General features: G+C 38.6%; 1 protein-coding gene across 1 annotated transcript in view; it reads left to right on the forward strand.

The window, feature by feature from the left end:
• Window positions 1-15,695, forward strand: part of LOC150079462 (zinc finger MYND domain-containing protein 11) — a 305,480-nt gene that overhangs the window by 199,448 nt on the left and 90,337 nt on the right. The window lies entirely within an intron of this gene.

Below are 15,695 nucleotides of genomic sequence, written 5' to 3' on the forward strand. Positions count from 1 at the left end.
TCAGTCTTTACTCATATTGGCATGCTTTTGTCATTCTCATCAGGCACATTGCCTTTGCACCCTTTCAAGAAGCTTGATGTCTTTCTTTTTCCTAATTGGAGAGTATTCTAAGTGTAGTCTTAGAATTGCCTTACACAATGGTATTATGACTTGCTATCTCTACATTTTTTTTTGTCTTTCCTTTTATTGCAAATGTGTTATTTTATTATTTATTGCATTGTATACGACATTTTTCATGTAATTAGCATTAGCATTTTTAAAGGCACATGATGCAAGAAAGCAAGCTTATATAGCATCAGCCAAAAAAAAACCCCTTATTTCACCCATCCACTTGCTCCAAATGTTTGTCAAGTTCTGCCTTGAATCTATTTAAGCTATCGACTTCTACAACGACAGATGGAAGTTTGTTCCAGCAATCAACACCCGCTGGCTAAAGGCAAACTTCCGCACATCTATCCTACAACCGTCTTTCCTCAATTTGAATTTGTGCCCTCTCAGGCGATTATTCCGAGCAAGAGGAAGAATCCCATCAGTGAGCATGCTCAAACCATTCAAGACTTTATACACCTCAATCAGATCACCTCGCAGGTGCCTAGTCTCCAGACACTGTAATTTGCAAAACTTAAGCCTTTCTTCATAAGAGCAGCCCTTTGTTCCATTCACTAATCTTGTTGCCTTTCTCTGTACTCGTTCCAACAGCTCTACATCTTTCTTAAAATGAGACCTCCAGACCTGTATACAGTACTCAAGGTGTAGTCTGACCATTGCTTTATACAAGGGGATAATCACCTCCTTATCCCTGCTAGAAACATTCCTGTATATCATTGACAAGACACCATGAGCTACTCTTGCAGACCATCTGCACTGCTCAGTAAACTTCATATCTGCCTGCACAATTAGCCCCAGGTCCTTTTCATTCTCTACCACTGTCATTGTGGTACCACAGAGTTGATGCATTACTCTGGGATTACTGCTTCCCATATGTAGTACTTTACATTTGTCAATGTAAAGTATTACATATGTAATGTCCTTCATAGCTCCTAAACTGTTTCTATCCAGTAGTGGGGTCTGCTTTAATTTTGACATCGGCCACTGAACAGGCTCTGCCGAATGTGATATGAGCTGGCTGTGACTAAATATGCTTTGGGACAGATAGATTTCCAACTTTTCAACTTGTTGATGGTAATAGAAAAAGCAAGATGAATAGTAAACTGTTTTCTTTTGAAGATGAAAGGTATGTTATGTATGGACACAGTGAGTGTGATTGCTACAATATTACTGTATGCAGGGAAAACAGTGTGCAACCTAAGGTGCTTTAAATTATCCTTTGTAGTTCAATTTTGTGACCAGTTTTTGCAGATGGTGCTACAGTTCCCTCCTTCCTCACCCCATTGATAAAGGCTACCTAAGCTAAGATTATTCAGCCTATAAAACAATCTTCTTCTTCTTCCTGTCCAGTATTAGGCCTAGTGGGCTGTAATAGTCTCTCTGTCTTTGCAGGGCTCTGCATCTGCCTCTCCTTCCCCAGGGGCCCCGAGTGCCAAGCGATATTAGTGACCACAGCGCCTTTCCAGAGTGATTATCTAGTACGCTTAATTGTAAATACGTTTCTCCTGAGTTTCGAAAGTCCGATAACTCCTGAAGATTATAATTAAATAGATATATTCAAATACTATAACCTAGAAAGGAAAGCCACCTTTCTTTAATCCCTCTTTTTATTTTTAGTTATTACTAACCCTTTTCTTCGCTTGGGTCACTAGGCGGCACCGCTCTTGCCTCCACGTGGCGGGGCTGGTAACCTGGGAGAAAAAGACAATCTCCCGGGGCCAAAAAGAGCATACCATGAGTAAATCAAACTCAGACTTATCTGGGCTGCCAGACGCAACCCAGATATCAAAAAAGAAAGACAGTTCCACAGCAGGAACGGCAAAGCGCCAAAAAACTGAGCCAGAGACATATCCAATTCCAACCTATCTAATCATCCATTCAACTGGTGAGAATGCAGTTGGCAAACTCTCTCCCTTTAGAATTCAAAAGGAATTGGAAAGTAAAGCAGGATCTCCGAAATCCGTAAAAAGACTCAGATCAGGAGATATTCTCATTGAGACATCTAATACCAAACATTCTGAGCGACTTCTGAAAACAAATTTCTTTGCAGGTCTCCCAGTAACTGTAACACCCCACAGATCACTAAACACCTCTAAAGGAGTGATCTCAAACTGGGACTTACTAGATGTAACTGAAGAAGAAATGCTAGAAGAACTGAAAGAACAAGGAGTTATTCATGTCAAGAGAATCTCCACGAGAAAAGATGGTAATCTGATCCCTACCCGCAATCTGATCTTGACCTTTAACACACCGAATCGTCCATCATCCATTAAGGCCGGATATCTGGTATGTAATGTGAGACCATACGTCCCAAACCCGCTACGGTGTTTCCGATGCCAGAAGTATGGACATTCCCAAACAGCTTGCCGGGGAATCCCTACTTGCGCAAAGTGTGGTTCAATCGAACACGATTGCGAAAACTGTAATGCTCCTCAATCAGTATGTCCAAATTGCAAAAAGGATCATCCCGCTTATGCCAGAATATGCGAGCGCTGGAAAAGTGAGAAACTTATCCAAAAATATAAAACTGAGCATAATGTTTCTTACCAAGAAGCAAAAAGAATCATCTCACCACCAATTCATTCAGACAGACCTACGTATGCCCAAGCCACCAAAAAATTCCAATCAACCGGATCGCAAACTGAAATAACAGTACCTCCAAAGCAGTCTTTCTCAAATTACGTAAAATCTTTGTACAGTGCAACTCAAACCCAAGCAGTCAATACACCAATTACCATACCACAAGAAAACATAAACACTCCGGACGAAGGATTTAAAGAAAAACATATCCTAACTTCTAGTCACCAACAACAAATGGACACTAAAGAAAAATCAGCAGATGACCCTGTTCTTCAAATCTTTGTTGAAGAAGATATGGACACCGAAAGGCCTTCCTTCCCAAAAAAAGATAAAAACAAAAGTGAAAAACAGAAAACATCAACAACCCGAAAACGCTCAGAAAGTCTAATAAGAGATAAACAATGAACAGAATAATACAATGGAACTGTCGTGGATTCCGCGCCAATATCGATGACCTATACGATCTTTCCTGTAAATACTCACCAATATGTATCTGCCTTCAAGAAACTTATTTAAAACCCCAAAATACACCAAAACTGTCTCATTATAACATTATTAGAAAAGACAGAACCAATCAGAATATCGCACATGGTGGCGTAGCTATTTTAACAAACCCACATATTCCTACCAAACAGGTCTCACTGAACACTCCCCTCGAGGCAATAGCAGTCCGTATAGCTGCTGACATCCATATGACAATCTGCTCCTTATACATTCCACCAAGCTATACCTTCCAGCAAAATGATCTCAACAATCTTATAGCTCAACTCCCAACACCTTTCCTCATTCTGGGAGACTTAAATGGTCATCACACTCTTTGGGGTAACAACAGCATCGACCAAAGAGGAAAACTAATTGAACAGTGTCTTGACAATAACAACCTCCTTCTTCTAAATGACGGTTCACCTACATACGTTCACCTTCCTTCAGGAACAAGCACTGCAATAGATTTGTCTATCTGTTCTGCAACCTTATATCCTATTCTAAAGTGGACGGTAAACAACGATCCGCTACATAGCGATCATTTCCCCATAATAATTGAATTACTTAATAAGCCCCCTCATCATCCTACTAAAATTCCGCACTGGCTTACTGATAAAGCAGATTGGCAGTCCTATAAAAAATTAACCAAGCTTGATCCCGAAATAATCCAAAATTCCACAACTGACGAAGCAGTTGACTATGTCACCAAAATGATATTACATGCAGCAGAACAAACCGTACCGAAATCCTCATCAAAATTACCGATTCATCCAAAAACCTGGTGGAGCGATGAATGCCTTGTGGCTAAAAAAATGCAAAGTAAAGCTTGGAATTCTTTTCGCCGGAGTCCAACTACAACCAATCTCATTCAATATAAGCGTGCTAGAGCAAGAGCGAGATATGTTAGACGCTGCAATAAAAAGGCTGCTTGGATCCGCTTCACTTCGACTATTAATCAAGCAATGCCTACACATAAAATTTGGAAAGCAATCAGAAAAATGAGTGGCAAATATAAACCGATACCCCTACCCATCATGGAATGGAGAGGGCAGAATGTAAATGATCCTGCTGGAATTGCCAATATACTAGGTGAAACCTTTGCAAAAACATCAGCAATAGAAAGTTATACACCGACCTTCAGAAGATTAAAAACAAGTTTAGAAAAACATAAGTTAAACTTCTCTTCAAAAGGAGATGAACAATATAATTTACCTTTTACCATTCACGAATTACATAGAGCTTTGTCAACATCTAGACGCAGTGCTGTAGGACCAGATAACATTCACTATTCCATGATTCAGGAACTAAGTACCGAATCATTACAGTTACTTCTTCATCTATTCAACAGACTCTTCCTGGAAGATAAATTTCCTAATCAATGGCATCACGCTACGGTCCTTGCCTTCCCTAAACCAGGTAAAGACCCTACAAATCCCACTCATTATAGACCAATCGCCTTGACCAGTTGCATTTGCAAAATTCTCGAAAAGATGGTGAACCATCGACTGATCTGGTACCTTGAAAATCTCAATCTGCTACATTCTGCACAATACGGTGTCCGACAAAACAGATCTACACTAGATATACTAGTCAGACTAGAGAATTCCATCCGTAATGCATTCCTCAGATCGGAACACCATGTGTTAGTCTGCTTTGACATCAGTAAGGCCTATGATTCCACGTGGAAGTATGGAATACTCCGTGAATTACATCGTCATGGACTTCGGGGTCACCTCCCGATTTTCATACAGAATTTCCTATGCAAGCGTACATTCCAGGTTCGATTCAAAACCTCACTGTCCCAAGTATTTTCCCAAGAAGAAGGAGTTCCTCAAGGCTCTGTACTCAGTGCTTCACTTTTTATAATTGCAATAAACTCCATTGCCGGACAAATTCCAGACACTGTTGATAAAGCACTGTTTGTAGACGATCTTAGTATTTGGTGTCATGCTAAAAATATGAATACTATTGAGAGACAGTTGCAAGTGGCAATAAATAAGATCAGTTCATGGGCTCAGACTAATGGATTTCAACTTTGTCCAGAAAAAACGTTTTGCATCCATTTTTGCCGCCAACGCAAACTCCATCCCAATCCGGAGCTACAACTGAATCGCCAACAAATAACAGTTCATCCCAGCATACGGTTCTTAGGAATCACTTTAGACCATAAACTCACTTTCGTTGAGCACATCAAAAGACTAAGAACATCATGTCAACAAAAACTAAATATCATCCGGGTTCTCTCTGCAACCAAATGGGGAGCTGATCGCCTTACTTTATTACGGTTATATAGAGCATTAATAAGATCGAAACTTGACTACGGAGCACCAGTCTATAGTTCAGCAAGACCTAGTGCCCTTCGCTGGCTTGACCCTATCCATCATAGTGGAATACGCGTTGCTTTAGGGGCATATCGCACGTCACCAATACATAGCTTATATGCTGAAGCACACGAAACGAACCACCTCTCTCCATCATGCGACAACAACTGATACTACGATATGCCTATAAAATTAGATCTATGCCAGAACACCCGAACTGGGCCTATACTTTTCACATCACAGCACAGTAGGTTATACCAAAACCGCCCTAATGTTAATCGTCCTTTGGTATGAGAATAGAACACCTCTTAGAAGAACTAAATCTAACCTTAGACAATGTGGGCACATAGCCTCCCATCCTCTCTTGCTCCTTGGAATATCATTCCACCCTCATGTGACCTTACATCTGCATGAATGGAATAAATCTACTTTGCATAGAGAAAACTTCTCGCAACTATACCATGCAGTAGTAGACCAGTTCCCAGCTTTTCCATAGTACATACGGATGGATCAAAGAATGATGTCCACGTTGGAATCGCCGCAGTTTTTCCAAACATCACATTAGCTAACAGTTATCACCTGAGTTCGGTATATTTTCCGCCGAACTAATAGCATTCAGGTTGCATGAACCATATCGAGTCCTCTGATATTAACAACAGTATAATTTCACAGATTCTTTAAGTGCACTCCAAGCACTAAAAAACACCATGGAACATCACCCCACAGTCGTGAAAAGAATAGTCAGCTCTTTACATAGCTTATCAGAACTTGGAAAAAACATACAATTCTGCTGGGTCCCAGGACATATGGAATTCCTGGAAACGAACTAGCGGACAATGCTGCCAAATCAGCTCACCTACACCCGAGAAAAAATGGAAAGTGCCTCATCAAGACTATCGAACAATAATCCAGGAAAAATGCATGTGCCAATGGCAGTTATCATGGGAAAATCAACCTAATAATAAACTTCGAAGTATCAAGCCAAACCTTGAGCGATGGCCTTCCAGCTTTAATTCAATCCGACATCAAGAGGTAATATTGGCTCGACTGCGAATAGGGCACACAAATATCACTCATGGTTATCTTTTAAGAGGAGAAATACCCCCTCAATGTCATCACTGTAATACACTGCTCTCAGTGAAACACATTCTGGTCGAATGCACAAAATATACAAGAGAACGCCAGATTCTTTGCACTTCAGCCACGACAAAAGATCTTACACTTACCTCACTTTTAAACAATGAAACAAATGTCTCAAGCATATATAACTTTCTGAAGATGATTAAAGTATATCACCTCCTTTAGTTAGGGAAAAAAAAAAAAAATTATTTTCTGATTTCTTTTTCCATTTTCTGTAAGTGAAAAGAAATAGCATGCATAATTATCATATGTATGGCGCACTATGGTCATAGTTGCCGATGCGCCCAATAAATCCCGAAACAAACAAACAAACAAACAATCCTTCCCCAGGGTTTGTAATTTGGAATCTCTTTCGGATAGCATCCATCCTCTCTACATGCTGGATCCATCAGTTTCTGTATGAGTCAATAAAATTCAGTACTGAAGTTGTCTCCAGTTCTGACAGGATGTCTCGATTTTTTTTTTTTTTTTTTTTTTGTGTCAAGTCTGGTATAGCTTGCGGTTCTGCACATGAAGTGCATTTCTACACCAATCAACCTCCTCCTATCCTTAGAAAACAATCAAAAATTAAATACTAGCCAATTGGCCCACACTTTCTCTAAAGAAAATTATTCCCGGTTGGAGATTGGCTTCTACCAACCTACAAGGAAAAAACTCAATAGAAACAGGCTCAATAGAAATAGATCTGTGATGCTATGCAGTATGTACTCAGATTTAAGGATGCATGCAGGCTTGAATCACCCTCTGCTCTCATCCTGATGTAACATTATCTAGGTGCACCTTTCATCAGTTAGCCTCAGGTGTCAGAATAGCTTGGCACGGAACTGATGTGGCCTGTCGTGGCCTTCTAATGCTGGTGCCCTTGGCATTTGCCCCAACGCCAAGGCATTTCTGTGCTACTGAATTTGTTCATAATAGTCGTCTGGATAATGACCACTACCCAATAGTCTGTCATGTAGAGACAGATTTACTACCCTGCCCTAATCACACAGTCAAATAGAACTTTGCAAAAGCTGATTAGAAAAAATATGGGCAGCTAGAACTATATTTCTACTATGTGCTTTCAGAGCATTTTTAGTGTTATCAAATGTTATTGATATCTCAATATTTAATAGGCTTGAATCATTAAGCTTTAGCATTAAACAAGTGGCCACCAAATATTTTATTTAAGATTTTAAGAAAGTGTCTGAACAAATATAATGTTTCTAAGAACTTTAGATACCAACTGCCTTTGTGAATGTTACATTTTTATATATTTACAATGCATTGTATTGTAAATATGTGAAAATTCTTTTCATTGAAAATACAAAATACAAAAAATACAGACTAAATAAATTATAAATACATTTTCTTAAGTTACTTTAATTAAAAAGAGGTGCAGTAGAATTTTGTCCATTAGTTAAAGGTTTTAATAGACCACATAAATTAGCAGCGTATTCTTTTTATTTTAAAAGGGAATTATATTAAAAAACACAAATAAAACAAGACACTTGATACCGTAAAAAAGTGGAAAGTCCATTGAAAGACCTGAAAGACCTGTAGAAATGGATAGATAGATATTGCGCAGGGATATTTACAATTAAAAGCAAGCTGAAATCTGTGGGAAATTTTGAGTCATATTGCTGTAAAATAAGTGATTATAATAACCTCAGAGAAGTGTTTGTTAGAAAAGTTGCTGAAGTTCAAGGAGGGCAAAGTCTAGGTAGGAGGGTATATAATCAGTTATGATTAAATCAGACCTACATAGCCAAATGGTCAGAAGCAGGAGTGCAATAGCACATGCTCTCTAAGTAGACTGGGGTTCAAGCCCATGGCTGCTAAATACAGTCAATCTGTCAACCTGCACTGGACTAGCATGGCAGAGACTGTGATCCATTCCCTTAACATGACTTGTTCAGGAGGCCTCCATCCTGTAGTAGATTGACAGTGGCTGCAGATTTACTCATTTTAGTTAATTAAATTAAATATGCTGCATGTGAATATATCAAACTGTTCAGAATGTTAATGAGTGCATCATTAAATCAGAGTGAGAGTGAGTAAGTGAGTGTTTTCCTGGCCTGGGATGTGCTAATGCTTCCCAGTACTTAGAGGTATTGCAAAGCTGCTAAAGAGTAGTTGGATAATTGTGGGCCAATGAGTTTGACTTTGGTGGTAGGGAAGGATGTGGAGTCTCTGGTTAAAACTTGGGACCATCTTGACAAGAGTGGTATCTCAAATAGATCCCAGTGTGGCTTCATTAAAGGGAATTTGGTTTTCTGTGGTGCATTGACAATGCTTAGCAACTGGTAAATTTCTATGACATCATTAAATAGTTGAATGTGGGTAATGCTTTTCACATTATATACATTGGCTTTAGTAAATCTATTAGCATTAGTAGAGGCATATGATGCAAGAAAGCAAGCTTATATAACATCAGCCAAAAAAAAAACCCTTCCCATTTCACCCATTTGTTCACTCCAGATGTTTGTCTAGATCTGCTTTGAATTTATTTAAGCTGTCAACTTCTACAACAACAGATAGAAGTTTGTTCCAGCAATCAACCACCCACGCTGGCCGCACATCTATTCTACGACTGTCTTTCCTCAATTTGAATTTATGTTTATGTCCTCTCAGGCAACTAATCAATCCCATCAACATTGAGCTTGCTCAAACCATTCAAGGCTTTATACACCTCGATTTTGATATACCTCCCTCATAAAACACTGCTATAATAAACAAACAAACTGTGATTACTGGTAACCTCCTGTGCTGGATCACAAGTTGACTGAAAGATAGGAGACAAAGGGTTGCCATAAACAGTCAGTCTTCAGAGTGAGCCGCTAGTACATTTGGGGTCTCTCAGGGCTCAGTGTTGGGTCCTGTGTCCCCTCCTATTTTAATTTTCATAAATGATATTGAAAAGAATATCCAAGGCAAGTTGTCAAACTTTTCTGGTGTTTTGAGAGTGGGAAGGTGGCTAACAGGTCGAGCAGGCCATAATGCTTCAAAAAGACTTGAATTAGTTGTATTCTTTGGATACAGTGAATCTGGCAAAATTAAAAGCAGAATTGGATGAATATCTTGTGGGAATGGCAATAGTATGAACATTCTGTCTTGTTTTATTATTTTATATTATATTGTATTGGAGGCTTGAAGTTATTACACTAGCTAACAATTTTAAACTTTTTTTTCAATAACAAACAAAATCAACTGATTTTGACTAAATCACATATGCTGAAAATGAAAATGACAGTAGAAAGTTCGTAGCACGTCACGTTTTCATGTTATGGCTTCATGCTCCTTTTTTTGTTTTTCCAAAAATTGTGAATTTTTACTTATCTAAATGTACATACTACTTTTCTTGTAAATTAATTGCTTGAAATAAAAATGACGACCAGTAAACATTCCAAATGGATAAAAAATAACATATTTAAACGTTATAAACACCTATATGGATTTAAGTAAACAATTAACCCACAAAAGTGAAGGCAAAAATAGGAAATTATACTACTTACAGTTATTTTTTCCTCTTGTGAGCAGAATTGTCCTCCCTTATCAGAAACCAGCAGTAGTCACCCATCATTGTTGGATCCCATCGTCCTTGATACCTCTGCTTCATAGTGTGAATATCTTGGTGGAATTGTTCCCCCTGCTCGTCACTGACAGATCCCAAGTTGCCCGGAAAGAAGTCCAGGTGCGAATGTAGGAAGTATCCTCAGCAACATTCTGCATCCAAACTTTTGATAGTTATGCAACAGTTCTTCTATCAACTCTTTATAGTTCTCTACTTTTTTATTCCCTAAAAACCTGCTAACAACAATTCTGAAGGATTTCCACGCAGCTAATTCAGTGGTATTAAGGTTAGTTTCCAAGATTTCATCCTTTAAAAGCTATCTAATTTGTAAGCCTCTATATATATACACCCTCCTTCAACTTTGCATCACTAATTTTTTGAAACTGGCTTTTTAAGTACTGGAAACCTTCACTATTTTTGTCCAGAGCTTTTACAAAATTTTTCATGAGACTCAACTTAATGTGCAAAGTCAGAATAAGAACCATTTCAGATTTCACTAAAGGCATGCATTTGATGTTGAGTTTCCTAGGAAAGTATTCTTCTCTAATGGGCCGTTCCTTCAACATATAATGATGTTCTACTGCTTGACTATCCCATAAACACAGGAAACAACAATACTTAGTAAAACCACCGTTTAGTCCAAGCAACAAAGCAATTACTTTTAAATCACGACAGATTTTCCAACAATATTTCTTATAGTTTAAGGCATTTAATAGCAATGACATACTATCATAGGTTTCTTTCATAGCCATTGGGACCAACAATTTGATATTACCATTGTGTAGCAAAACTACTTTTAAACTGAGTTTAGAAGAATCAACGAATAATCTCCATTCTTCAGGATTGTGTTCAAACCCTTGTTCATCCATCAATCTGTTTACATCTTTGCATACATAGAGAGAACCTTCCATTTGATAAAACCTGCAAACTTTTCATTTTGGTTTCTAAACACAGAAATCCTTTTGGTTTTGCTAGCAAACTCCACTGTTGCAACCTAGATCCTAATAGCTCAACCTATTGCTTTGAAAGATTTAAATCCCTAACCAAGTCCATTTAGTTCACTTTGCTCAATTAAGTGTGGGGGTTTGTCATTTTCAGGATTGGAACTAGGATTGATAGACATTGAGGGGCAGGCATGGGGGTCTAGTGACACTTGCTCTTCTTCCAGAATAGTGATTTCTTCACAACTAGGTGGAGGAATAGGGAGTTCTGGTGTGTGTGGCACTGGTCTTATTGTTGATGGGAGATTGGGGTATTTTATTTTAACTCTGTTTTTCCTTGAGAACCCCTTAGTATTTGTGATGCAGAAATAAAATCTTCGAGGTGACTTGTTGGTTCTAGCCAGATCATCAGAACAGCAAAAGGCATTTTAGAACTGTTTCCCTTCATCCATTCAGTCAGATTTACATAGCAAATTATATAACACATATGCAGTTCCCACCTTTTATCCTGATCACTCGTGTGACAACCAAAATAAAAATAATATGCTTGTTTCACCTTGTCTATGATTGATCGATGTTGCGACTTCACTGTAAATTGTCCACAAACATAGCAAATACTGTTTGGCAAATTAACACACGCACAGCATTTTAGCTCCATTTCACGAGTTTTCACAAGACCAAAACGGAACTTTTAAAACACCACAACCTACCACAAATCGAAACTAACCCGAAAATGTACATTTGGGGCTAAAGACAGTTTGTAAACAAGTTGTCTTTCACAGGTGCCTGGCTGCTGAAAATATAGTAGTGTAAAAACGTGCTACTGCATAATAAGGATTATAGCAATATAACTCAGAGCAGCTACTCCTCAGGGCCATAAAACTAAAAAGAGGTTATTAGTAAATCATTAAAAAACACAGATTATTATTATTAGCATACGGGGAAAGGAAGCCTGAGGCTTATGCCGCACCAGCCAAAAAAAAATTCTGAATTACCCTGAGAGAGAGAGAGAAAGAATCAGAAGTAGAAGGGAATTACCAAGAAAGAGAAGAATGATATCCATCTCAGGATCCTGGGTGTGCCAAGCCCATACTCACCAGATGTGAGCTCCTGGGACAAAATGTCTCTTTTGTTACAATAAATTTGATTGGGAAAGGTACAGAGTGTGATGTTGGATGATTTTGTTGATTTTGAAGCTATTTTATGTTTTTTTAAAACTGTTTTTGCATTTTTCTAAAAAATGTGATGTGACCGAAACTTTTTTACTGTCATATTCATAATCAGTACATACAAATTTAACCATGTTAAATTTGTATGTACTGATTACTTTCACCATGTTAACAAAACCTTGTTGACCAGTGTTATTCTTGTTATTATTATTATTATTTTAGAAGCTTGAAATAAGGAAACCTATGTTTAGTCTTCAAAGCAAAGCTTCAGAAACCCTATCTCTTCCATCATGTGGTACAAGTGCTGTCTTTTGTGGGTATGATGAGTGTCGTGGCAAGCTCCAGTATTCTTTACATTTCAGGGATACTGCTCAAAAACAGCGTTTGCATACTGGCCACTGGTGGTCCTGTGGACCAAGCCTGTTAATAACTCTGTAAGAGGTATCTAGTGATTGGAAAGAAAGAGAGTTCAAGTAGTATATGTGGAGGGGCATTGTCGTGGCCACATTTATGTCAAGGAAGAATATATTCTTCCTCAACAAAGCAAGAATATATTTTTGTTTTGTGTGTGCACACCATATCCAAAAATTTTATTAATTCATACATTGTACTTTCCCCCCACTCCACATTCCATATCTGTAAGATCTAAACCTCCCAAAAACTTCCTCAATCATTTCACAAATGTACATGGTCTCAGTTCGTTCCGGTGATGTTTGTTTCCACCTACAATCTGCCAATCCCCACAGGTTAAAGATGCATTGCAGATCAGCTAGACAAGACTGCAGTAATAATTCAGACACAGCATCAGTTTGTTATGGGAAAGTCTTATCTGACAAATTTGATTGGATACTATGATTTGGTTACAAAGCAACTGGATGCAAAAAATAATTTTGATATCATATTCTTGGATTTCAGGAAAGCTTTTGACACTGTTGCACACGGAAAACTACTGTACAGATTGTAGTAGTATGGTATTAAGGGTAAGTTGCTACAGTGGATAAAAGGGTGGTTGAGTGGGAGAAGATGGAGAGTGGTAATCAATGGACGCTGCTCTTTGTGGACTAATAGTGGAGTCCCCCATGGTTTGGTGTTGTGCCCACTGTTGTTTTGTATTTTTATCAATGATATTGACGAAGGTATATCAGGCTAAATGTTGAAGTTTGCAGATGATACAAAGGTTGTCAAGGTTGTTAATGATAGTAATGGCAGTGTGCTACTGCAACAGGATCTAGAAAATTTTGGCAGATGCACTGAGAATTGGCAACTGAAGTTTAATATTGACAAATGCAATTACAGCGTATGGGTAGAAGTAACTCCAGAGAAACGTACCAACTGTGGTACTACACTTATGGTGGTAGAAAATGAAAAAGACCTGTGAGTAATTGTGCAGTCGTATGAAATTTTCTGAGCAGTGCAGACAGGCTGCTAGAACAGGACATGGGGTATTTTCAGTGATATTCAGGAATTTTGCTAGTAGGGAAAAGGAGGTGATTATCCCTTTGTATAAGGCAGTAGTCAGGCCATGTCTTGAGTACTGTGTACAGGTCTGGAGGCCTCATTTTAGGAAGGATGTGGAGTTGCTTCAACTAGTACAGAGAAGGGCTCCAGGATTGGTGAGGGGAATGAAAGGGTGGTCTTGCCAAGAAAGGTGTAAATCCTGCCAATTGCAGCATCTGGAGACTAGGCACCTGTGAGATGATCTGCGGTGATCTTGAATGGGTTGAGTAGGCTCAGTTCTGATGGGATTCTTCCTCTTGTTCAGATTGCAACTCTACATCCTTCCTAAAATGAGGCCTCCAGACCTGTAGTAGTAGTGACAAATGGCATGTGATGCAAGAAAGCAAGTGTATTTTCTTAATTAACAGCATATGATGTTAATTAAGAAAATGCATGCAGTACTCAAGGCATGGCCTGAACATTTCCTTATACAAAGGGCTAATAACCTCCTTTTCCCTACTAGCAAAATTCCTGTATATTATTGACAGTGAGGGGGCATAAATTAAAATTGAGGAAAGACAGTTATAGAATAGATGTGCAGAAATTTGCCTTTAGCCAGTGGATAGTTGAATGCTGGAAGAAACATCCATCTGTCATGGAAGTTAATAGCTTAAATAAATTCAACAAGTGACTGGACAAATGTTTAGAGGGAATGGATGTGTGAAATGGTTTTTTTTTTTTTTTTTGCTGGTGCTACATAAAATTGCTTTCTTGCATCACATGCTTCTACTGCTACCACTTTTGCAACAGAATCTCACTTACCAGTTGACTCAGCCATTACCCATCTCAGTTGCCCTATCTATTCACTATGTGATTCATTTTGCTTCATTTGTCTTACTTGCACATATGCCCACTTTAACATTCCTTCTCAGAGACTGCATAATTTGGAATCTCCTCTTTTTGATCTCTCTTCCCCATTCTGTCATCTTCATTTGTTGGCTCTATCATCCTCACAACTCCTGCACTAATCACTCTAAACTTTGACTTCATCTCTTTGAGACACGACTTTCTCCAGTCTGACTTTCCTAACAGTAGGGTAATATTCCTTGGTAATTTTATAATGTTCACAACTCCATTTGACTTCAGCTTTCTAGTTACAAGGACCCAGCTGGTTGAGACGCTGAGGCTTTTGCTCTTACTCATGACCTCACACTGCTTGTTTATTTACCTACCAGAGAATACCAAAAAATCCTCACCATGCATCCAACATCCTTTTTTTCCAATCTCACTAACAACTCTTTCAGATATGCATTCAGTGTTGGTAGTCCTCAGAGATAGAGTAACATTTCAGATCACAACTTGGCGATGATGGTCTCTCTATCTCTCTCTTTCCCTCTCCCTCCCTCCCTGTCATGCCCATTCTCTGCCTCTACTCTTTTCAAAGTAATGAAAAAAATCCATCAACTACCAACTGTCTCAAAATCATTTGATTAAATTCATTGGAAAAATTTGGTGAAACTCTAGCCGTGCACTGACTTGAAGTCGTAGTTTTGTTGATGACAGCACACTACATTCCACCTTCCGGTTTGAGAAACCTTGCGCCACACAAACGACCAACTTCTTCTCAATTAATTCTCCAGTGGATCAAAGAAAACTTGATTAACTTTAATTCTTTTAAAACTCATTTCTGTCCCTGTAATACATGAGAATGTTGTGTTGAACAATAATAAAGACACTAATTGGTTGAGAACAACCGTACAAGTGATGTTCCATGCGACATACATCGTTCCAGCTATATCGGAAAGCCACCGGTTTCTGCAAATGTCATCGGTCCTTAAAATAAAACATCATATGGAAGGTATATGCGACATACAATGTTCCAGCTATATCGGAAAGCCACCGGTTTCTGCAAATGTCATCGGTCCTTAAAATAAAACATCATATGGAAGGTATATCGGTTCCT

This window comes from Mastigoproctus giganteus, chromosome 10, assembly GCF_048544385.1.
Source record: "Mastigoproctus giganteus isolate SK-2022 chromosome 10, ASM4854438v1, whole genome shotgun sequence".
NCBI classification, from domain to species: Eukaryota; Metazoa; Arthropoda; class Arachnida; order Uropygi; family Thelyphonidae; genus Mastigoproctus; species Mastigoproctus giganteus.